This window comes from Rhinolophus sinicus, chromosome 10, assembly GCF_057876585.1.
Source record: "Rhinolophus sinicus isolate RSI-liver-muscle chromosome 10, RSI-T2T, whole genome shotgun sequence".
Classification (NCBI taxonomy): Eukaryota; Metazoa; Chordata; class Mammalia; order Chiroptera; family Rhinolophidae; genus Rhinolophus; species Rhinolophus sinicus.
In genome coordinates this window covers 13267909-13293342 of record NC_142510.1, presented here as the reverse complement: position 1 = coordinate 13293342, position 25434 = coordinate 13267909, and the positions used below count along the sequence as shown (strand labels likewise).

Sequence of the window (25434 nt, the reverse complement as noted above, 5' to 3'; positions counted from 1 at the left end):
ATGTATAAGATAAGGGGTAGATTCCACCCTGAGACACTCATAGAATGTAAGGATTAGAAAAGAAAATGGCATCCTGAAAATCCAGAACTAACAAGAATCAACACAGAATAATGAGTGCAGCGATCTACAGCCATGAAAGAGAGCGCTGGCTTGTTTTGAAATCTCTGTCTGGTGGACTGCACCTTCCCTGCAGCCCTGTAGATTCCTGCGTTCCCTGCATTACAGCATCAATATGTGTCCTGGTGTCTGGCTCATGGATACACTAAATACAAGATGTCTTCCCCAGGAGGCTCTGATTTCCTTTAAGACAGAGATCTCTTGTTTACTTCTCTTTGAATACTTAATGTCTCTAAAATAGTAACTTACATAGAGTAGGCATACACACAAAAATATTTGCTTTAAAAAAAAAAGTGAAGTGGGTACTTCTATTTCTAGTAACGATGGTATAGGTAATTGGTACCAACCAGGACACTGGAAACACCTAGAAAGGCTGGACAAAACATTAAAAATAGAAAAGAGCGAGCAAGATCATGAGAACTACTGGGCCAAAATGTAGGCAGGGCAGAGCTTTCCAGAGGTGGGTTCCACATTATGGATGCTCTCTGTCCAACAGCATCAGGACTGTTTGCTGACCTGAAAGGACGGCCAAAAAGCTGAGCTTCATGTTTTCAAGCTTCATGGGGCTATGAGAAAAAAGTTGCTGCATTACTGCAGCCCAGCTGCAAGTGATCAAGTAGCCCAGAAAATACCCAGTCCTGAAATAGGATGAAGGAGGTTCCCACATTGCTAATGTCCCCAGACTCTTGGCCAAAGAAAATGAAATCCTCTCTGGAGTAAGATGGCATTATACCAGGCCTCAGATTATCCTACAGAAAAATAAAACAAAACAAAACAAAACAAAACAAAACAAAAAAACACAACGTCCAGCTCAGAGATAGTTAGGCTCATATGGTGACTTGACAGAACAAGAACCAACAGGAACAACAGACCACAGAACTAGCTTTACAGGGCTCCCAGGTATTAGAATCAGACACAGACTATAAAACAATTCTGCTTGCTATATTCAAGAAGATAAAAACCGAGCTTGAAAATTTTGGCAAGAAAGTGGAAACTATATTTTGAAAAGTTTGGGAAGAGAATCTATAGGAATTTTAGAACTAAAAGACTGTATCATGATCAAAATTAAAAACTCAATGGAAAGTGTGAAATGATCAGAGAAGAATCTCTCTTTAGTTCTTGGAAGAAGGTGAAAAAGAAAAGAAACTTCTTTAAAAATGGCAATAGTATCAGAATTCCTCAAGCAGACCTTGTTTATTGAAAATGGAGAGCAGGAATACATTAAAACTGTGAAAGGATCCAAAGGTGGTCCTGGGTCAGCAATGAGCCCCTATCCCAGCTTCCATCCATCCTCAGATGTTGTATAAATAACAGTCAAAGGTGTGGATGAAACAACTATAATTGACATTCTAACTAAGAGAAACAATGCACAGCGTCAACAGATGAAAGCAGCATATCTTCAGGATAAAGGAAAGGCCCCGATGGAGCTCTGAAGAAAGCTCTTACAGGTCACCTCAAGGAAGCTGCTTTGTCTCTATTAAGAACTCCAGCCCAATTGGATGCTGATGAACTCCACGTTGCCATGAAGGGCCTTGGAACTGATGAAGACACTCTGAATGAAATGTTGGCATCAAGAACTAATAGAGAAAATAACAGTCTATAGAGAAGAACTGAACAGAGATCTGGCTAAAGACATCACCTCAGACACATCTGGGGAGTACCAGGAGGCTTTGCTTTCTCTTGCTAAGGGTGACCGATCTGAGGGCCTGGGCGTAAATGACGGGGCTGTCTCAGATGCCAGGACATTACATGAAGCAGGAGAAGGGAGGAAAGGGACAGATGTGAATGTGTTCAATACCATTCCTACCACCAGAAACACTCTGCAGATGTACTGCAGAAGTACATCAAGTACAATCAGCATGACACGCACAAAGTTCTGGAATGAGAGATAACATCAAGAAATGCTTCACAATGACCGTGAAGTGTGCCGCAAACAAATCAATGTTCTTTGCTGATAAGTCTCAACAAGCCATGAAGGGTGCTGAAACACATCATAAGACATTGATCAGAATTATGGTTTCCTGTCCTGAAATCGACATGAATGATATCAAAGCATGCTTTCACAAGTTGTATGGTGGCTCTCTGTGGAGGACAGTAAACATTCCTTTGATGATCTCAAGCTTTTTTCTCAGAAAATTTTAAAATCATATCTTTTCATTCTATATTATAGACTTGAATAGGAAACTTTCTTCAGCAGGATTAGTCTAGCTAACTGCTTTCTGGAAACTATAGCCTATAAATAATTTTTGTATCACAACTCTGTATAATAGAGATAAACTTTTAAATAATATATTTACCCCAACTATTGAACCCCATACACAGGTTGTTCTAGTAATATTACCCAAAAAAGATGTTTATGTAACAGAAAATAAAATGATTTTCTAGGACAAAAAAATCCCCCAACCCCCAAAACAAACAAAGCTCAATGGAATGGTCTAACAGGAAATTAAACACAGCTAAAGAGAGAATTAATAAAATGGAAGTTCTGTGTTCTGTGCGTGGTATAACAATTTGTGAGGGATGTCTCATTTCCCTCCCAAAAGTAAACTTCTTTTGATGTTTTACTTCACTTCGTTCAACTGTAAACACCTTGTTCTTACAAAAGGTCATAAACATGTTTATGTGAAACTTGTTTTTGAACGTGATATTCTTGAGAAAACTCTTTCTAATGTAAAAAAGTGGCTTGCATTTGTAATAAAGCCTAAGGAAACAAAAACAATCTGTGCTAATACTCCTGGTTAATATAACCTCTAAGCTCCTAGTAGAAATTTTAGCATAAATTCTCAGCCCACTCTAATGCCACTGGGCACTGAGTAACAATCTTCCCACATCTCTCTGGAGAACATTTAACTGGGTATTTTGCTGGCCACAACACAGAGACTGTCAGGATACTCCACCCGCATGGCTAGCAAAGGCCACTGATGCACCCATTGAGTCAGCAGTGGCTGAAAAAGACTGAGTGATTCTGATAAGGTCATATGTACCTGCCTGTTACCTCATTTCCCTCCCCACTGACTTGCTCCCTTCTTAGGTGAAGGTGTGTGAGTGTGAGTGTGAGTGTGTGCATGTGTGTGTGTGTGAGATCAGTAACTTCCCTCAGTATTGTGTAACCTTTGACATACACAGCTTAAGTTTTTATGGTAAACCCTGAGTTAATACTCACAACAAAACAATCTAGAGTGAAATATGAAGAGACAAAAGAACAGAAAATATAATAGAATAGCTAAGATAAATTATTTGGAAAGAATATCTAACAGGTTTAATGTGAGTTTCAGGAAGAGAGGAGCGAAAGAATAAGGCAGAAGCAATGTTTGAATAAACAAGCTGAAAATTTTGCAAGACTGATGAACACATCACTCTACAAATTCAATGAGTCAAATAAATCTCAAGCAGGATAAATAGAAATCCATACCTACTACAGAAATGCCCCAAACAAGGAATTTAAAAAGTAGCCAAAGGGTGACTTTCAAAAGTTGTGTTTACTTTTCAGCTGAAACAATGGAAGCCAGAAGTACTAGAATTATATCTTTGATGTGTTGGAAGGAAAACTAAACAACACAACAATAGTAAACTTGTCAAACTAGACTTCTCCTCAGGGGAAAAAATCCTGTATTAAAGGGTATTCTAGGGTGTTTTTCAGGCAGGAGAAAAATTGTCCCAGGAAGGAGATCGGGGATAGAAGAGGAATGAAGTGTCAAACACGAGGGTAAATCCAAATGAACATTGACTTTATAAAATAATGTCTTGTTGGGTTTGTGATATATAGAAAAATAAAATTCAAAACAACAAAAGAGAAATGTAAATATCCTAAATTCCTTGATTTTTCTAGGAGAGGAGTAAAGGTAGTAACCCCTATTTGATGGTGATAGGTCAAGGTTGCATATTGTAATTTCTAGACTATAATCATTAAAGACAATGGTAAAAGCCTGAATAACTATAAAACTAACAGATGGACAAAATGAAATATAAAAAACTCAATCAAATTAAACCAATGCAATAAAGAGATAACAGAACAAAGAACAGATGTGGTGAACAGAAAGCCCATCATGGTAAGACCGTAAGATCAATAATTAAATTAAATATAAGAGGGTCAACTGCTCCAGCTAAAAGACAAAAATTTGTCACACTAGATAGATACAAAATCTGATATATGCTAAGGACAAGAGACATGTCTAAAACATAGGGATAAAAAAGACTGAAAGGAAAATTATGAAAAATTATATACCATTGAAATACTATTAGGACAACTGGTGTAGCAATCCTAAAAATAAACCCCAAAAACAAAAACAAACAAACAAAAAATGAAACATTAAAATAAAAAGCATCACTAGAATAAAGAGGGTCATTTTCAATAATAAAAGATTATTCTGGGGTGGCTGGTTAGCTCAGTTGATTAGAGCATGGTGCTGATAACACCAAGGTTGCCGGTTCGATCCCTGCATGGGCCCCTGTGAGCTGCGCCAAAAAAAAAAAAAAAAAAAAAAAAAAAGATTATTCTAAATTTGTATAAACCTAATAACAGATATATAGAGCATATGTAGAGAGAATTATATGGAGAAACAGACAAATCCATATTCATAGTGGGATATTATGATGTACTTTTTTCAGTAATTAATGGAACAAGTAGATAAGAAATCAATAACACTGTAGAAGATTGGAAACAATGTAATTAACAAACTTGAATTTATGGATATATATGTAGAATGGAGCACCCAACAGCTGCAGAATACATTATTTTCAAGAATATACAATCCATTTTAAAATTTGAATATATGCTGGGCCAAATACAAGTTCCAACAAATTTCAAAGGATTGATATAAAACAGATAATGTTCTCTAACTACATTGTAAACAGGCTAAGAACCAATAACAAAAATATAATTGGAAATATCTCTGTATTTTGAAAACTAAACTTTTGAGTAATATGTTCCAAAATGCCCTTTTAAATAATGCATTGTCTAAGAAGAAATAAAAATGGAAAATAGAAATTATTTTTAACTAAATCATATATAATGAAAAATACAGCACAAAATTTATGGAATACAGCTAAAGCAGCATTTGAAGAGAAATTTATAGCCTTAATTGCATATTTTAGGGAACAAAAAAGTCTAAAATAAATGAGGTAAGCATTCATTTTAAGGAGTTAGGAAAAGGGGGCCTGCCCGGTGGCTCAGGAAGTTGGAGCTCTGTGCTCCTAACTCCAAAGGCTGCCGGTTCGATTCCCACATGGGCCAGTGGGCTCTCAACCACAGGTTGCCGGTTCAAAGTCCCACAAGGGATGGTGGGCTCCGCCCCCTGCAACTAAGATTAAACAGGGAACCTTGAGCTGAGCTGACTCCCGAATGGCTCAATTGTTTGGAGCATGGCCTCTCAACCACAAGGTTGCCAGTTCGATTCCTTGAGTCCCACAAGGGATGGTGGGCAGCGCCCCCTGCAACTAGCAATGGCAACTGGACCTGGACCTGGAGCTGAGCTGCGCCCTCCACAACTAAGGCTGAAAGGACAACAACTTGACTTGGGAAAAAGTCCTGGAAGTACACACGGTTCCCCAATAAAGTCCTGTTCCCCTTCCCCAATAAAATCTTAAAAAAATAAAGAAGTTAGGAAAAGAACAGAAAATAAACCCACCAAATTTAAAAGTATAAATAAATGTAAAAGAAAACACACAGCTGAGAGAATCAACAAAGCCATACCTGAAAAGACTAACAAAATTAATAACCCTCCAGTGAGAATGACTAAAAGAAAAGACAAGGCATGAATAGCAAGTATAAGAAATGAAAAAAGACTTCCCCACAAAAATAAGAGGATATTATTAACAACTTTATGCAAATAAACTTGAAAATTTAGGTGAAATGGAAAGATCCAGAGATAAATACAAGCTAACCAACAGAAAACGAAACAGAAAATATTAGTCCTATAATTATTAAAGAAATTCAATCTATTTAAAAACATCTGATGATGAAAATTCAGGACGCAGATGGCTTCACTGGGAAATCCTACCAAACAGTGAAGAAAGAAAAAAATGTTTACTTATATATCTCTTCCAGAAAGTAGAACAAGATTCACAAACAAATTTTGTGAAGCTAGTATAACTTTTACACTAACACCCAAGAAGAATAGTACTAGAAAGAGAAGACACAGGCCAATATCATTCATAAATATAGGTGCAAAACTCTTAAACAAAATTTAAAAAGCCGAATCAAGCAATATATAAAAGGATAATACACAACGACCAAATTGAATTTATCCTAGGAATGCACATTGATTTAACATTAGGAAATCAATTAATAGAATTCACCAAATTAATACATTAACATAGAAAATTCATGATCATCTCAAGTTTGGCAGGAAAAGTGTTTGATAAAACTCGATATCCATATACAATAAAAACTCATAGGAAAGAATGAAACTTCCTGAATTGAATAAGAGACGTCAATAGAAAACCTACAGCAAACATTATACTTGGTAAAAAGTTGAAAGCTTTTAGCTTGAGATTGTGGATGAGATAAGGAAGTTCCACTACTATTATTTCTATTCAGCATTGTACTGGAGGCTTTAGACAGTACAGTAGGTAAGAAAAAGATATAAAAGGTATAAGAGTTGGAAAGGGGAAAAAAAGAAACCTAAGGCAGCCATTATTCTCAGATAAGACAATCCAAAAGACTACTGATAAATATTAGAACTAATAAGAGATTTTAGCAAGGTTACTGGATATAGAATCAATATATGAAAATCAAGAGTGTGCCAATAGTAAACAGAATAAAAGATACCATCTACAATAGCTTAAACAAATCAATGCCTAAAGAATAAAATTAGAAAAAGATATGCAAAGACATCCAAACAGAAAGCTAAAAAAAAAAAAATTAATTGCAGGAAATTTCAGAAGACTTAAATAAATGGAGAGATATAATACATGCGTGGATAAGAAGACTCAATAACGTAAGTATATCAATTCTCAAACTGATCTACAGATACAAGGCAATCCTAATCAAAACCTCAAAGATTTCAAAAAATAGAACTTGACAAACTGATTCCAAAAAATGGAAACAACTCGAAAGTCTACCAACAGTAGAATGGATAAACAAATAGTGGTATGTCCAGAGGATGGAATTAAAATGTGTTAACAACATGCAACAATATGAATGACTCTTGAGAAGCAAGACACATACACACACACCACACACACGTAGCCATAGGATTTAGGAATGCATGTTTTGGTGAGAAATTATAGGTAAACACAAGGAAGTGATTAAATAAAAAGTTGTATGGGAGTGGATATTTGTGACAAGAAAGGGCATATAGTAGGTTCTGGGATGCTGGCAGCATTCCATTTCTTGATTTGGGTAGTGGTTGAACAAGTATTTGCTTTATGATTAACCATCGGGTAGTACTTTTTTATTTTGTGCACTTTTCTGTATAGGTGTCATGTTTCACAATGATTTTTGAAACATATAGAATATTTGTTTTCTACTCTTAGAACCAGGGTGTCTTAAGTCTCTGTTGCAGAGACAAACCGAAAGTGAATGCAAAATAAGCAGTTGTTTAATGAACTGCAATATGACAAAGGCCATAAGGGAAAGTAGTGGCCTGGACAAGTCTAGGAAAAAGGTTGCCAAAGGCTAAGAAATTGCTGTTGTTTGTTCAGCACTAACAATGGCAGAGGGACGCTGAGTGGCACAGGCTCACCAGCCAGGAACAGGGCTGAGTCCATGTTCCACCTCAGTCTGGACAGAACAAACGCTGCATTGCCCCGCTCCCTGTGCTCTGCCTCTAGGCTCACTAAGAAGCCTTCTCATGACTAATTCGGTTTCTTGAGTATTTAGAGACGAAGGTGGAAGTGGATTCCTTGAATAAAAGGCATGAATATTCAGATTTCAAGAAAGGTATGCTTCCATTATAAATTAATAAAATGACACCCTGATATAATCATGTAGTCTCTACAGGCTTGTACAGTATGACGCAATTCCCTAGGTAATTATCATCTTCGGGTGATCTGATAAAATTGAGTTCTTACACCTGTATAGCAGAAGCTCAGACCGTGGTTCCAGATTTACCCACCAAATGTACGTACTAAGAGACCCAGGTGGAACTTTCAGCCAGATTATCTTATCTCATCTCATCATCATTGGCTGATTATTACAGGAGGTATACTTGGGAGCAAGACTCTATCCAGACAGGATCCCGGACTTGGAAATCATTTCTGTGGGGAGGACTTCCCTAACCTTCACATTTTATTTAAGAAGGAAGTAGGGCTCTGTAAAAAGACATTATAAAAAAGAAAACGATAGACTAATATCCATCATGAACACAGACACAAAGAGATTTGTACACAAATGTTCACAGGAGCATTACTCATAATAACTGAAGAGTGGAAACAGCCCAAAAGTCCATCAGCTGATGAATAGATAAACAAATTGTGACCTATCATTACAACAGAATTCTACTCAGCAATAAAAAGGGAAGAACAGCTGATACACACAAAAAAACATGATTGGACCACGGATAACTGTGTAGTTCCTACCAGGTAGCCCCGGGCCAGGCACAGGCAGTGGGTGACCTTGGCTGGCACAAAAGCCCCTCCCCGGAACCAACACACCCAGAAGCTGGCTTCAGACCACAACAGAGCACTACTCAATTAGTCCCACAAGTGGCACACCCAAAAGGTGGTCTCAACAGGCACATGAGCCCACCAGGGCGAATTTCACTCTGTGGGGTTGGCCCCCACACAGCAGTTCATATGCTGTGGGTGTGGCCAGTCCTGTCAGCCAGTCAGCATGAGAGGCAACCCCATCCACTGATGTGCCAACAATAATCAAAGCTCAACTACAACAGGAGGGTATAACACACCCGACAGAAGGGTCACTCCTGGAGCACTGGCTCAGGTGATCAGGGAAACTGCCCACACACACACAGGACACCTACTACATCAGGCCACCCGATGAAGACTGAGAGACATAGGAGATCTACCTAATACATAGAAACAAACACAGAGAGGCAGCCAAAATCAGGAAACAAAGAAACATATCTGAAATGAAAGAATAGGAGAAAACTACAGAAAAAGAACTAAATGAAATCGAGGCAAGCAACTACCAGGGACAGAGTTCAAAACTGGTCATAAGGATGTTCAAGGAACTTAGAGAGAACTTCAACAAAAGAGATAGTAAGAATAAAAAAGGACATGCCTAGAAACCATAAAACAAAAGACAGTCAGAAATAAAGAATGCCATAACTGAAATGAAGAATACACTAGAAGGCATCGATATCAGATTACATGAAGCAGAGGACTGAATCAATGATCTGGAAGACACGGTAACAGAAAACACCCACTCTTACCAACAAAAAGAAAAAAGAATGAAAAAAAAAAAAAAAGAGGATAATTTAAGGGACCTCTGGGACAACATCCAGCGTAACAACATTCGCATCATAAAAGGACCAAAAAACGTGGTTGGATCTGAGAGGCATTATGTTGAGCAAAAGAAGCTGGACCCAAAAGGGTATTCATGGAATGATTGCAGTTACACAAAGTTCTAGAACAGGCAATAGAAATCAGATCAGTAGTTGCCTGGAGCAGGGGTAGGGGTTGGGGAAGTGACTATAAAGGAGAATGAGGGAAGTTTCTGGAAAGATGAAAATGTTCTATATCATGGTGGTTCTATGGGGGTATACATTAGTCAAAACTCATCAGATTGTAGACTTAAAATCTATGTATTTTAATATATATAAATTATACCTCAAGTTTATTCAGTAAACTTGAATAAACAAATATAAAAGAGTATGGGATCTGGAAATAAACTACCTGGGTTTGAGTCTTTCTCTCTGGCTCCACAGTTCAAAAGCTGTGTGACCTTGGACAAGTTACATATCCTTTCTAAGCCTCAGTTTCCTCATCTGGAGAATGGGGGTGTCACTCAGATGTAGGAGGGAAGATACACCTGTTGTATCCAGATGTTGTATGTGCATTAAGAACAACTCTGTGCTATGTGCCGAGCACTGTGTTGAGCAGTTTGCACAAAAGGGCAACCAAGTGGAGGGGGAGAAGAAATGTGTGCACCAGGTTCCTGGGCTACTTTGTCAGCCTTGAACTCTAGGGATGGGCTTGGGGTAGAGGTGTATTTGTTTTGGCAGCTAGGGCTGCCATAACAAAATACCACAAACTAGGTACTTTAAGCAACAGAAATTTATCTTTTCATAGTTCTGGAGGCTGGAAGTTCAAGATCAAGGTGCTGGTAGCTTTAGTTTTTCCTGAGGCCTCTCCCATTGGTTTACAGATGGCATCTTCTTGCTGCGTCCTCACATATATCTTCCCTCTGTGCACGTATCTGTCTTTCTCTCTTCTAAGGACCCCAGTCAGATTGTATTAGGACCCACCCTGATGGCCTCTTTGCAAATTAATCACCTCTTTAAAGGCCCTATCTCTAAATGCAGTCACATTCGGAGGTCCTGGGGGTTAGGACTTCAACATAGGAATTTGGGGGTGGGGTGGGGGGGGACACAATTCAGCCTGGAATAGCATGAATCCAGGTTTGAACCATCTTGGATAGGAATGTCCTATCCAAGAACAGGACCTTTATCCTCGGCTAGTAGAGAGGCAGCTCAGAAAAATCGATAGAAAGACCAGATCAGCTATCCGTTTTGCCATTTTACAGCTGCAGGACCATGGATGTGACACTTAAAGTCTCTGAACTTGACCACACTAAAAGGGGATATAGTCTTATCTTATAGGGTTATTGGGAAGAGCACATGGAATGACACTTCACATGGGATTAACTGGATCAGGCCATATCTGTACCATGTAACAACACAGCTATTGAAATGATAGGGTAATTACCTCAAAGTAGAAAGTTTAAAAGAATGATAGCATAGACCTGTATATATCTGCGTATAAAGAAGCTCCATGATACACAACTGAATGAGCAAAGCAAATTCCAATGCAGTATCAGTGGGCCTCAGCTCTCCTGCATCAGAATCACTGTGGATTCTCACCCAGCTGGCACTGGTATTTAAAAACAAACTAACTAAAAGCAAACAAAGTTTTTTCTCATATGTAGCTCAGGGCTAAGAACTATGGATTAATAAGGGCAAACTATTATTTTGTCGTCACTGTGTTCCAGACACTGCTCTAAGCACTTTGTGGCTATTAACTCATTGAATCCTCACAACCACCCCGTTTTACAGATGAGAAAAGTGAGGCACAGGGAGGTTAAGAAGCTTGTTCCTGATCATACAGCTAGTGGATGGTGGGGGTGGGATTTGAACCCAAGCAAAGTGGTTGCAAAAATCTAGAAGAATTCCATGTGGTGGGGAAAGGAGAAGAGCAGAATTTGGAGTTTTCAGTTTGAGTCTCTAGGGGAGGGGCCCAGGAATCCAATGATGGGCCAGGTTTGGAAACCTAGGACAGTGGTTCCCAACTTCCTCATAAGAACCACCCTGGAAACTCTTTAAATGTAGAGATGGCTGAACATCTTTCCTGGGGATTCTGATCCCAGAAACCCGTATATTTAGTCAGGGTCGCAGGCAGGGCTGGCATCATGGGCGCCGGCTTCTGCGGTCACATAGGAGCTTTGGTTCAAAGTTTTGCTGTGGACAGCTTGAAATTCATCATAACTTTATCTTTCAACTCGTGTTTAGTAAGTGATGGGACACTGTGACGTGCCCTGTGGGCTCAGAGCCTGGCCCACCTGTGATCTCGCCTCCCGCCACCTCTCTGAAACTGGTTCTCTATAGCCAGTGCCCCACACGCTGGGGCCCTGGTGACACTGCTGCTCTCTGCCTCTCACCCTCTAGTCCTGATTCTGCCGGGGGTTCCGTCTGTGCAAAGGCAGGTTACTGCTTCTCAGTCCTCCCTCCCCGCATCTAGGGAGACAGGAGAGCACAGGAGAGGACACCACCAGAGTTGTATACCAAGCCTATGGATAAATTCGTTCAAAGAGGGGGTGTGGGCACAGGAAGCAATTCAGAGAATGCGGATGCAAAGGGGCGCGGGGCTCACTCCAAGTGTAAGACTACGTTCTTAACCCTTAGCTGTATGGTACCACAGCATCAGCCGGCAAAAGTGGAAACTATTGATGCCCCACCCTCCCCCAGTTCCATGGGTCTGGGGTGGGGCCCAGATACTAAGAAGTTCCCCTGTGATTCTAATGACCCAGCAAGGTTAAGGGACTACAGGGGCGTCTGGAAGATTTCCATGGATGGATTAGGGGCTGCGGGTCCTCTGTGCGCTTGGACTCCGACTCTCAAAGCTGGAAGCGCCCTGGATGTGCTCAGGGCCTCTCCTGCCTGCTGTCACACAAGAAGAAATGGATTCCGGGAAGACTAAGATGGGACTAGGACCCTGTCCCCGCTTCCACTACCCTAGGCACGTGGACGCCTGAAACCCCAAAGCGAGCGCGCCTCTATGCTTACAGAACGCTGCGCGGAGGAGCCTGCGAATGCCAGGGCTGGCCATGACATCCAGGTGTCCCTCCAGCTTTATTTTATCTAGGGGCGGGGCGGGGTGGGGGGGCGGCTCCGGGAGCGGCAAACGCTAGGTGGCGCCCGAGAGCCGGACCTGCTACGCTCCCCGGAGTCCTGGGGGTTCTGCTGCTCTAGGCGCAGAGCATCGCCCCTTGTGTGGCCCCGTTTCCTTGCCTCTTTCACAGGACTGTCAGGCGAATTACCTGTAATAGAACTTCTCAAGACCTACCACTGGTCCGGCCCCTACACTGTGTAACGGAGGGTACCTACCTTCCCTCTTGCCTTCTCTCACTAGACAGACGGGCCTGGTTCTCCAGGTGAGTTGTGCATGTTGTTAGCAAATCTGGAATAGTCTTCAAAGTTTTCCTGCTCAGTGCGTGCCTCAGAGGATGGTCTATTGGCAAGGAAAGCACATTTTTTAAAAACAGGCAATTTATCAGAATAGAGTCAAAGAACATATTTTCTACCCTAATCTGATGGGACAGTAAAGTCACGGTGAGGACCCTGAGTCACTATAAATCCCGACTCATAAAGAATCTAGTTTTGTTCAGCGTTATTTCATGTAGCGTGCTTTAAATATTTTATAACAATGTTAGAACCAGGGACCTAACCCTGAGGCTACTACCAATGGTAGCCCTCCCTAACACAGAACACCACAGAAAATCCAACAGCCAAACGTATTTTGATGGTGTCATCTTGCAGTTCTGAGTACTTAAAATATTTCCTTTTTAGAAACTTGAGTTAGCTAGCTTCTGCAAAATGGTCTTTCCCATTGTTACCAATTATTTCTTTTTCTCCTTCCCTATTTTATTTAAAAGCTTTCTTAAACTAACATTTATTTGCCAGTCTCTGAGTCAGACCCTGGAAATATAATAATAATAATAACAACAATAATAATAATAATAAACAAAAACAACATAAAAAAACCATCCCTACCCCTCGGAAACTCACCATCTATGGGGAGAAAGGAAGGTATGCAAATAAGGCCAACACCGTGTGTTCAGGGATTTTATGGAAATCTGTGTGTTCAGGAGAAGCATAAAGAAGCAATTCATTAATTTTTTAAAATTTTGTATTATGAAGAATTTGAAACAGAAACAAAAGAAAGAGGAATAGTATATGAATCCTCTCTGTCACTCAACTTACAAAAATATCAACATTTTGCCAATCTTGTTTCATCTATGCCTCACCACCATGCTGGCTATTTTTGTTAACAATGTTATTAAGGTATAATTACAAGCCATAAAATTCATCCACTCTAAATGTATGAGTGTAGTGCAATGATTTTTAGTAACTTTACAGTTGTGCAACCATCATCACAATACAAGTTTAGAACATTTTTACTATCCCCAAAATTTTGCTCCTGTCTATTTGCAGTCAATTCTCATTCTATCCCTAGCCCTAAGTAACCATTGATCTTCTTTCTGTCTCTACTGATTTACCTTTTCTGGACATTTTATATTAATGGAAATATATAATATGTAGTCCTTTGCGTCTGGCTTCTTTCATTGAGCACAATATTTTCAAGGTTCATCCATGTTGTAACATGTATCAGAACTTCATTCCTTTTTATTGCTGAGTGATATTCCATTGTACGAATATACCACATCTTATTTAGCCGTTATTAGTTGATGACACATTTGGGTTATTTCCACTTTTTGGTGAGTATGAAAAACATGTTTATGAATATTCACATTCAAGTACTTGAGTGGATATATATTTTCATGTCTCGTTGGTAGGTATATCGGAGTAGAATTACTGGATATTTATGGTAAGTTTATGCTTAACATTTAAAGAAACTGCCAAATTTTCCCCCAAAGTGAATATTCCATTTTAAATTCCCATCAGCAATGTAGAAGGATTCCAATTTCTCCACCTCCTTGCCAACACTTATTTCTTTTTGATTATAGCCACTCCAGTGGGTATGAAGTAGCATCTCCGTAGTTGTAGTTTTAATTTGCATTTCCCTAATGAATAATAATGTTGAGCCTCTTTTAATGTGCTTATTGGCCATTTGCATATTTTTGTTGAAATGTCCATTCAAACCTTTAGGCTACTTTTTAAAATAAACTTTTTTAATTACAGTTTCAGCTTTACGGAAAAATTGTGAAGAGAGTACAGACTCTCCATCTCTCTCACATCTAGTTTACCCATTATTAACATCTGACAAGAGTGTGTGCTTTTGTCACAGTTAACCGAAGTCCACACTTTGTTCAGATGTCATTAGTTTTTTACCTAATGCCCTTTTTCTGTTCCAGGTTCTATCCAGCACATGGCAATTAGCTGTCATGTCTCCTTAGGCTCCTCTTGGCTGTGACAGTTTCTCAGACTTTTTTGTACCTTGACCTTTGATGACCTTAGCAGTTTTGAGGAGGACTGGTCAGGTATTTTGTAGAACGTCCCTTAATTGGGATTTCTAGATGTTTTTCTCATGATTGGAATGGGATTATGAGTTTTTCAGAGAAGAACGCAGAGGTAAAATGCCTGTAGTATTAGTCTGCTCAGGGCTGCCATAAAAAACACCACAGACAGATCAGCTTAAACAACAGAGATTTATTCTCTCACAGTCTGGAGGCTGGAAGTCCAAGATCAAGGTGTCAGCAGGGTTGGTTTCTTCTGAGTCCTCTCTCCTTGGTTTGCAGATGGCTGCCGTCTCCCTGTGGCCTCACATGGTCGTCCCTCCATGCCTGTCTCTTACTCTCCTCTTCTTATAAGGACACCAGTCATATTGGCTTAGGGCCCACTCCAATGACCTCATTTAACTTCAATTACCATTTTAAAGATTCTAACTCCAAATACAGTCACATTCTGAGGTACTGAGAGTTAGGACTTCAACATTTACATTTTTTGGGATGGGGGGGTGGGGGGACACAATTCAGCCCATAAGAATGCCATTCTCATCATATCAAGGGTCTGTGTTATCAACCTGACTTATCACTGTTGCTGTTGACCTGGGTTACCTGGCTGAGGTATGTTTTTCAAATTTCTCCACTGTAAAGTTATTCCATTCTTTTGTAAGGGGTGGGGATTATGTTCCGTAAAACTCTTAGAAGAAACACAGGGGTAAGTCTTCATGACCTTGGTTTTGGCAATAGAATCTTAGATATGACACTTAAAGCACTAGCAACAAAAGAAAAAAAAATAGATAAATTGGATTTTATCAAAATGAAAAACTGTTATCAGAGGATGTTATCAGGAAAGTGAAAAGACAACCTACAGAATGGGAGAAAATATTTACGAATTATGTATCTGGTAAGGGTTTAGTATAGAGAATATATAAAGAACACCAACAACTCAACAAAAAAATGGCCAAACTTTAGCTTTTACAAATAAATGCTATAATGAAGAACCTTGTGCAGAAGACATTTTGCATGTTTGAGCAGATCTGTAGAATAAATTCCCCAGAAGGACAGGTACTTTTTAAATTTTGACAGCTATTGCCAAATTGTCCTCTGTTGAGGGTGTACCAGTTTAGTTTCCTGCCAGAATTCATTTCCAAACCTACTCTGAAATATGCTGACACTGACCAGACTGCTCATGGCAGTGTTATTCATAATAGCTCCAAACTGGAAAACAACCCAAAGACCCTCTCAACAAGAGAATGGATATATAAATCATGGTCTCATCATACACTGGAATACTACAAAGTAATGAAAAAGAACAAACCTCTGCGACCTACCATGTGGAGGAATCTCACAGGCATGTCACTGAGTGAAAGAAGCCAGACACAAAACAGGGCTTACTGTGGGATTCCAGTGACACGAATCAATCATGAAGTTAAGAGGAAGATGCAATCTATGGTGACAGAGGTGAAAACTGCGGTTAGCCGCGGATGGTGGGGGTATTGACTACGTGGGCGCAGGAGAGTCCCGAGACGCTGAAAATGTCCTCCACCTTGGTCTGGGTGATAGTTACATTGGTCTATAAATACACAAAAAGTCATCGAGCTATGTGTGCTTCACTGATGTAAGTTATAGCTCAACAAAAAGGAAAAAGATTAAAAAAAAAAAAAAAAAAGCCACCACTAACGTGCTAATGACATGGCCAGGGCAACAGGCGGCAGTCTTCTTAGCTCTGATGAGTCATGTGCAGACCCTGTGTCTCTTTCATCTGGTTTTGAAGTAGCTGTGGGTTCCATTTATAAGGAGGGGAGGCCTAGGAGGGAAGGCTCACAGCTCCCTCCCGGGCTGTCTAGGGTTCTTCCTCACACTCAGAGGTGCACCCTGTTGGGTTGCTCTCTTAGTGAGCTCTTCCCCAGCACTGCCCCTGCCCAGACCATTCTCTACACCAGCTGTTAAGCAGCTGCCTGGTTATTTATAGCCTTGGGGCTCTGCATGAAAGGAGCCTCACTCAGCAGCTCTTTCCTCCTTCCATTGACCTTGCTTCTGAGCACTTCTCTCCCCACCCCACCCCCAGGCTTTCATGTTTCTGGAACATTCCAGGGCCCACTGCTGGGCTATGTATTACTGTGGTGAGGGGCCTTTTCTGCGGAGCTAATTCCTGGGGCTCACCTCTAGGACTCTCCTGAAGTGACCTCAACTCTCTGAAGGGCTTTTGGGTGAGACAAGAGATTTTATTTCTCACCAGACTCAGGCCAGGCCCAAGGGTCTTGGGCATTCAGCTGCCATGCTGTCTCTGTGGGTGAACACTCATTCAGAGGCTCAGGAGGAGGGTTCATTCCCTTCCTGGGAAGCATGACGGTGGCCCTGGCCTCGCCTCCTCAGGATCTCCTGGGCCTCCTGGCTAAAGAGGCCATCTAGCCTCTGTCCATCACGCTTCCCTTATGCCTGGTGCAGGCCTCCCAGAGACCTGGCATTCCTGGTTCTGAGACCACCCCCCTCCAGGACAATTTACAAGGGACTGAACTCTCGTCCCTCCTCCCCATCCCTCTACCAGTGGGGACCGATGGCAGCATCCTTCAGGAAACTTGAATTTTTTCTCTAAGCCCCATTGGGCCCCAAGTTAGTCTTGTTTCTTATTTCAGAAAATCAGGATGCTCCCACCCCTGCCCCAGATCGGAAGGGTGGTTGGCTAGCCACCTCACCAGCCACGAGGAGAACAAACCAGACCCCATGCTTTCCACTGTTTAGCTGAAAACCCTGTGGGGAAGCCCACTCCCTGGGCATAAGGTATAAAACCTCAGCTCTCTCATGTTCCTAGAGGAAGGGCACTTACTGCAGGAGACATGTTCTGAAAATGTCATCTGGAAATGGGCTTAAAAATCAAATCCATTTAAAAGTAGTAAAGGTATTTGCCTGCCTGCTCCTTTTCCTTCCTTCCTTCCTCCCTCCCTCCCTCCCTTCCTTTCCTCCTTCTTCTTCCTCAGTCCCTCTCTCCCTCCCTCCCTCCCTCAGTCAACTGAAGGATCCCCTCTAACTGGGAAGGGAGGTCAGGTAAACCAGATTTAAATGGACTTCACTGCACTGGCGAAAGGCCTAAGGTCCATTCTCTTAACTGACAAGCTGAGCGAATTGCCCGCCCCCTGGATGGTGGGACTCCCCCATCTAATGGGCTGAGAGGTGGGACTACCAGGCTAACCTGTTCAGGAGCAGAGTTCACTTTGCTATGAGCCACCACCTCCGTAGGTCCAGGGTTTTCGGTGGCCTGCGTACAGTGGATGGATCAGAATCCCCCCTGAGGCACTGCCTGCGCACAGCGTGCGGGGCCAAGGCGTTATTGGCAGAAAAACAAGAGCAAAATTAGTTTGCGTCCTTTGAGTCTGTGGCTGCCTGCCAATGTTTCCTTCAAATACGCACATTCTCATTTCCATTCTGGAAGTTTTTGTCAGGTTTATTGCAAATGAAAGGGTGAGCAGACAGAAACAAAATGACATTTGCTGAGCTGGAAGGACTGTTCCTAAATCTATTCTCAAGAGCGCACCAACGTTGGTGCGCTTTTCTGGGCGACTTTCCTTTATGGGGGTTTAGAATCCAAGTCAGAGACGGCCTTATTTTACGACCAGTCTTGGGTCTAGACGCATGTGCGTTGTCACACGTGCACTGTAAATAGGCATATGGCCAGTATATGGTGAGGACCATTGTAAGCCACCGCTGGAAACATATGCAAGACAGATGGGCACCAAATCCACAAGATAATGGAGAATTCTAATGAATTTCATTGGCATCAAATTTTTATGTTCCTATAAACTTATGAAAGCCATGAAATTAAATGACTGACTCACAACAATACCAGCGTGACTAAGTTAATTGAAAAAAGAAAAAAAAAGAAAAAGCACTCCAGAAAGACTAATTGATAAATCCAAACTAAAATGAATACCCTTTTAAAAATGGAGAATGATATCCCTGAATTTCAACGTTTGCTCACAGTTCCCTTTGGCTGTAAGAGTTTGTTATACAAGGTGGTTTCTTATTTTTCTAAAGAATGTGATAACCCGGGTACTCTGGTGGAGTCAATGGAAGGCTCTCTCCAGATGGTAATGGGCTAGGTATGCCCTGTCTCTCACCACACCAGGCACGTCCGAGGTGCTACCTGGGGTGACTAGCTCAATTGCAGGAAAGCCACTGGGCTGCAAAGGGCATGGTTCTATTGAAAGAGATGCTTTTTTATTTTCACACGTGCTTGATAAAAACAGAAGGTGAACAAGGTCTCCTTCATGGACCAAAATGCCCATCAGGCATTTGTTCATATGCACAGCTAAAGACCTCTATCCTCACCCCCCTGCACATCACTCAGTGGTGTGGCGAGCAAAACTGTTCTTTCTAGACAGTTGGGCTGAATTTGAGAACAAAAACACAAAGCCCAATCTTCTCCCCAGGGGAGCGCAGCTTCTCTTTGTATTGTGTTTGCTAATCAGCTTTGCAAACCTGTTTACCTAACACCAGCTAAAAAGTCAAACTCTGAGGGAAAAACTACACCCAGGACAGTCCCACAGTCCGTGCAGGAAATCTGACCCAACCGCGCACGTAAAAAGAGCGGTCTCTGACTCCCGGGCGCCTAAGCTTGTCGGCTCATTTTCAGCATATTCTTACAACCCAGGGAACTGGCAGTCACACTTCCAACTTAAAAGATTGGGAAACTGGGCCAGTGAATAAATACTTACTTTGGATCTGTACTATTGGATCCAAAAAAACAGTCATTGGAAAAAATGAGCCCTTTTCTTCTGTTTTTGCTTGAAGTCGTCCAAAGAAAACAAGTGTTGGTTCACTCCTGTCCATGAGCTCAGCTCAGTGTTGAACAAACTCCAGCGAAATCAGAGAAAATTGGCACCAGACATGTTATATAGCAGTGCATCCCATTCGTGCTCCTTAATGTAGGGGTTTCATTTTCCCCTTCGGCTTGGGGAGGGAGGCCCTGGGGAGAGGGTGCTTCTTTGCTCACTTTCTGTATTTTCCTGTCTGCACGTGTTCCTCCTAGAGGAAAGGGGCCACTGAACCATCCAATCTCAAGGGTGGCATTCAACGCCCTGAAAACTTGCAGCCACACAGTGTGTTCTGGACATTTCTTCTCCAGCTTAGGGGAACTGATGGCGGTCCAGCGGAAGGCGGGCTGGATCACGGGCTGCAGCACCTTCTCCCTGAAGCATCTGCATCTGGATTAAACCAGTCTGCGACCCCGTTGGATTACACCATGCACACCTATGGGTAAGCTCTACGTGAATCGGTTTCAGGAGGCTTCCAGGTAAACTCATTCTCTGGTTGATAATTTATATTGAGCACAGTTTTTACTTGAAATTGTGCCAAGCCCAGAATAAATAAACAACAACATTTGAGTTAATTATACTGTATTTTGAATTATTTCCCCAGCTTTTCTTGATCGATAGTATGCAGTTTTCTGATACAGTAAAACATTTTAATATACAACAGATTACAAGGTCTGTAGTAACGAATGAAAGATAATGTGCTTTTATCTATATACAGAGATAGTTTAATATTTCACAGATACAATTCTTCCTGGTTTTGGTTGACAGAGGATAAGCAGTTTCTTATTTCTTTATTTACAACGAGGCTCCTTCCCTTTAACTGAAAGGAAACTTTGAGTTCCTCTCTCAGCAGTGCTTTTATCTTCTGGAAAAGAGAAGATAGTTAAGTGTAAATGAGAAAAAGGTTGGAGGGGAGGAAAGAAAGAACCACAGCACTTTCTACAAAATACAATGATTAAAAAAGAAAAGTATCCATGCTTTGGAATGGAGAGATTATTATACTCTTCTGTGGTGTCTTTCTGTATTTCATGATAAGCAGGGTGCAATGCCCAGGCGTAGAAAGCCTCAGTCAGCTTGTGTGACAGAATGTCAGTTTTCGGATAGAACACATAACCACCCGCAAGTCCAAAGTCGGCTTGAACAAACCATGTTACCCCTGCACAGTGATACACCACCAAAAACAAGGAAAACATGCTCTGGCAACCTGTCAGGACAAAGCTGGATGGAGGGATGTGACTGTGTCATGTTACACCACCGCTCGCGTCTCACAGAATCGGTTTTGGTATGAGGCTAACTGCATGGACCGACAGTGGAAGTTCATTTTAGTAACTGGATCGTCTCCGGGACAGTTAAATCCTAGAATGCTGTCTGTTACAAATCGTGCAATTGACACAGGCTTTCCAAGAGGATGTTAAGGCTTTGGGTTTTTCACTCGGTGCTCATCTGTGGCTTGTTATTGGTGCTTCGGTTTAATGCTGTAGCGTGAAGAGGGTGCAGCTGGAAGCCCTGCTGGCACACCCTGTCTGATGGCTTATGGTGCGCCTGCAGCTGTGGCACTTGAGGGGCGCAGAGGTGGCTAAGGGCTGACTGGGAGCTGAGCCTAGCTGCATTGTCACTGAATGTTCGTGAACTGCACTTACTTTGACATTCCCAGCTGGTCCTCTGCTCTGTTCCTGCCCAAGTCCAGGACAGCTTGTCCCTGTCCAACTCCAAGGACAGCTTTGGGGCCCCCAGGACCATTGGTGGAATTGGCTGGGGTCTCTGTGGGTTCCATGCTGGCCTGAGAGTCTGGCGCACTGCTGAGGGGCCAGCCAGGAGCAGAAGGATGAAGATCGTCTTCTAAGCCCAGGTCAGGCCCAGTACACCCAGCTTGCCACTCTGGCAGCTTCTTGGGGCTGAAACCAGAAGGGGCTTGCAGATAATTTGAAGGGTAGTGGGTGCCACAGGCTTGCCCAGGACCTGGTGGTAGTTTATGGCAATGGGCTTGGAGCATCTCAAGCTGGGCCAGTGCATGAGGTGCGGATGAGGAAAAGTGTTACAAGCAGACATGAGGTCACCAGAGTTCACCGAGAAGCCAGAGAGGCAGCAGGACGGTTGGTGCTATGTTGGGGCTCAGAGGAACTGCAGGGAGGACCAGTCTCCTCCCTGCTGTCAGCTGGCCTCAGGGCACACTGGATGCTCACACAGCACAGACGGAGCTCCTGCGCGGTCATCCTCAGGGCTGCTGCTATGGGCACAGATGTCCAAGGTCTTGTGTTTGCATGGTGGTGACAAAAGCCACCAGTCGGGAAACTCTTTTGGAGTTCTGGTAACCATCGAATGGCTAATTCACTAGCACACGCGAGGTTTTCTCTCAAAGCACGCAGGTCTGAGCCTACTGTAATTCTGCCAACAAAATGGACAGTTGAAGGAGGTGAGGAAGTTTGGAAATCAGATGTTAAAAGGATTGAAGCAGCCCGTTGTATTGGCTACGTAAGTGAATTGAAGAATTTGGATCACTAGCCATGTGATTCATGCAATAAATGCATTCAATACATTTTGTCCCATTTGAAATATTTTAGAAAAAAAATGATGCTTTTATCCTAAATTATCTGGATAACTGCTTCAAATCTCTCTTTTTTTTCAAATAGTTTATCTTCTTAGGCTTTACTGAATTAATTTCCTGTAAGTTCATATAAATGACATTCTTCAAACAAATTTGAACATTCTTCCTGGTAGATTAGGATTCTTGAGAAGTCTATGGAAGTCTTTGAAATTTGGGGGAAGTACAACTTAGCGTGCAATTAATACAAGTAGGAGGCCAAGGAACATATTCACACGTATTCTTCTGTGCTAAATGCACTTTCTAAATATATCTCTGATCATCAGAAATCTTTATTCTTGAGGAAGAAGGGCTATCATTTGGCAAACCAAAATTACCAAAAAAAGTTCCGCCAACACACCATGTTATAAAACAGGTGTTTTCAATTTCCTTGGCAGAAATCTAAATCTTTGCTTCTAAAAAGCAAACTCTGGGCTTCTTCAGTCCTCTGTAAATAGTGAGCAGTCAGTTTTTTACCCAAGATCCCCAAAATGGTGTGGAACTTGCAAATTCTGTTCTATGCTATTTATTTCAAGTTAAATGGCCAATAGTCAAGTTTTTTTTCCCCTCTAATATTTTCCTGAAATACTGGAGATGTACAAATATATAATAAAGGTGGTTAAAAAATGACCTAACATTATACAGAATAAAAAATGTATGATTAACAGGAAACAACTCGATTTTGTGTTAAAGTTACATGACCCATTTCTGTTACATTGGCGGGTAACACAGGACACCAACATAATTTGTGTTTTACGCTGATCTTTCTGAAGGCACCACGTGTTGTGAACTTTGCCTCTCTTCCCTGATGGTCTTTGTTAACACGTGGACACAAGTCCATACGAACACTTGAATAATGTAAGAAGTCTCCATTTTAAGCACACACTAGAGAATAACTTAAATGTCCAAACACATAACTCAAATTTACAAAAAGAAGGGGAGAGGGAGAGAAGGGAAGATGTATGTTACCTTGTTGGTCACTTGCTCACTACCGTCTACTCTCACCATTTAAATGCACAATGTCCCACTTCACCACCTGGATTCTTTGTTCTTTCCTGGCAAAAGAAGGGGGAGGCCAAGAAGTTAGATCATTTGGGTTTGCGGCATGCTGTTTTCTGGCTGTGTAGTTGGAAATCAGGGACAATGGGCTGAACTTGGGAAAGCTCCTCAGTGGCTCTGAACCTGATTTTTCCAATCTGTTGGAAAAAAACACCTCTGCCTACCTACTTTGATAAGGCATCATGAGGACAAAAGGGGTTCCAGGTGTTTTAGATTTCGTTGGTAGAAATGTATCATATAATGGGAAAACACTTTACATGTAGAGGCATATATGCATACGTGAGAAGTGAATTTAGTGGCTAAAAAGTTGCTTTCTTTAAATCAATGAGTCAATTAATAAAGTTGCTGTAGTTTTATCTATATTCCTGAAGTTAGGGAATGAGGATGGCATGGCACTGAAACCTACTTGGCAGGTCAAAGATGATGGTGGCATGGGGCTGGGAGCATACGTGTCCTTGGAGAAGAATGGCCATCCATGACACATAGAGACAGAAAAGGGCAGAGCTGGTCCTTGGCTGGAAGATTCCAAGGCCAGTTCTAGAGACCACAGAGGCTGGGGAGCGGGGAAGAACGAGAGATGGCAGTCCTAAGAAGGAAGGCGTGGTGAGCCGCTGAGGCCCGACTTGAGCACGAGGATGTGTGTCTACCCACGCCCACGGGAGTCCAAGCAGAACGAGCATGTCAACCTCACTCTCCTTTCCCATTCTGCTCTTTCCCAGAATCACATGGACAAGTTCCAACAGTTCCTCTTTTTTGATACCATTCCTTACCCTCCCAACCTAGAGGGCAAGAGTTTTTGTTTGTTCGGAAGATCAAGGTCAGAGGAAGATGGAAAGAAGAGTAACTCTGTCAAAAGACTGCTGGAAGCCTGGCTGTCTTACCTCATGGCTGGCACAGGGCGGAGATGGGATCAGCAGAGACTTCCAACCAGCATGCTTCTCTCCGAGAGCAGGACACGCTTTCCTGGGTGGTGTTATTCCTGAAGGGCGCCCACCAGCCAAATCAGTCCAAGGCAGTGCCTTGTCCTGCTCTGAGACCATTGTGCTAGGACCCCAATCACCATCAGGAGAGGACTGTTTTAAAAATAAAACGTCTGATCTTATGAGTAGTATGCGGAGTGGCACCTGTCTAGTTGAGGGTCCAACACAATATTGCTGTAGCTGTTTTTTCTGAACATTTCTCATCTGTTGCTTTTTTGAGAGACTAAACAATCCATAAGACCATAAACATGAAAATAATTTCTAATGGGTTATAGAAGACACTAAGGAGTCAGTGTTTTAAAACATCAGTAAGGAGAGGGATGTCACTATATAACCACAAGTATCTCAAACTTCCCTGCAGTTTACTAGTGGAATTCATAACAGTAAAGTCATCATTAAAAGCAGTGTCCAATCACATCTGTCCCTCAAATAGTCTCAAGTATCACGGTAAATTTAACAACCTAAATAAAGGGAACTTTGGCATTATTTGGCATAGTAGTTACCAGTAAATACTGGATAAATATTACTTATCTGTTGGGAAGAGTTTGACTAACTTTATATATTGAAAAGCTCGTTGAGTGGTTCTTCAAATATATTAGATAACTCAGATGTAAAACTCTAAAACAGAATTTTGGTTGGAGAAGTATAAATAAACAGCATTAACATGTTTAATCAAGTTCCCAATGGAGAGCCCAGAAATGCTTGGAAACCGGGTCTGCAGATAGTTACAACTGAAAATCATCATTTGTCTAGTTATTGCAGATCAAGGGTATTTTATTTGGATCCAGGAACTCCTGAAATTGTGTGCGGCATTAAGAGGGTTTATTTTTATGTGCATTTTCTTCTAGAGAAAGGAGCCACAACTTTCATCAAATTATCAAAGGCTTTGTGAGCCAGAAAAAGGTTAAGAATTGCTGCTGTTGGTGACAGATAGCAGGAGGCAGTAAGATTGCTCAATACATCATTGCTTAATTCACTTCTCCTTCTGACTTTCAGGCCCAGCAGGAATATGAGAATTCCCCAAGCTTAAATTACTCTAATACATAGTAACAACTCTCTGGAGTCATGTTATTAAAAAAAAAAAAA

General features: G+C 41.6%; 1 pseudogene; it reads left to right on the top strand.

Moving 5' to 3' along the window:
• Nucleotides 1-1274: 1274 nt before the first annotated feature.
• Nucleotides 1275-2259, top strand: LOC109436706 (annexin A1 pseudogene; annotated as a pseudogene).
• Nucleotides 2260-25434: the final 23175 nt, after the last annotated feature.